Raw genomic sequence first — 827 nt, 5'->3', positions numbered from 1 at the left:
GCCTAGTATCAATGCTGCAGGCGATGGTACCGCCCAACATAGTCGGTGATACCATCAGTACCCCGAAAATCGGGGATGAGATACTTTTAGACTCTAAGTTTGAATCCACTTGAGGCCTATAAATACCCCTCTCATCCCTAGTTAAAAGACACAAGAATTGAGAGCAAAAATAAATAAAAACGCTATTGTAATCTTGTGAGAACTCCTCTCAAGCTCTAAGTGTTAGTCTTGTTTAAGAGAGGAGTGAAGAGGGTTGTAAAGTTTCTCTCCTGAATCTGTTAAAAGGAGAATCGAGTTGTAAGAGTAGTTGATCTTCTCCCATTGAAGGAAGATTGATAGTGAAAGCAGTCTCGATGGAGGAGGAATCGGAAGTGGATGTAAGTCACAATAACCGAATCACTATAAATCAGTTTGTATTTCTTTTTGAACAATTTACTAAACTGCTTTACCTTCTTATTGCTTTCACTATGCTCTTATACGGTTTCAAGTTAATATCTTTCTGAAACAAGTTTAATCAAAAGATTTTTGAACCAACGTGATTTTTTATCCCCTGTACTAATTCACTCCCCCCCTCTTAGTGTCGACTCGATCCTAACAATATCCTCTCCAAACAAGAAAGCTTTTGCTAATCTTATCATGTCTCCATAAATAATCAAAGTTGATCTCCCTTCATAATAAATTTATTATCTTGAATAGATAATCCGCATCAAATGGTTTGCTAGAGCTAAGATCAATTGAGATATCAATGGTAACAAAGACACTACTTTCTTTCGTAAGATTGTTACTTTTAAAAATTAAAAAAAATACACTAGCCTCCTTAACCTTGA

This window comes from Musa acuminata, chromosome BXJ3-1 (genome assembly GCF_036884655.1).
Source record: "Musa acuminata AAA Group cultivar baxijiao chromosome BXJ3-1, Cavendish_Baxijiao_AAA, whole genome shotgun sequence".
Classification (NCBI taxonomy): domain Eukaryota; kingdom Viridiplantae; phylum Streptophyta; class Magnoliopsida; order Zingiberales; family Musaceae; genus Musa; species Musa acuminata.
This window is presented reverse-complemented; position numbering follows the sequence as displayed.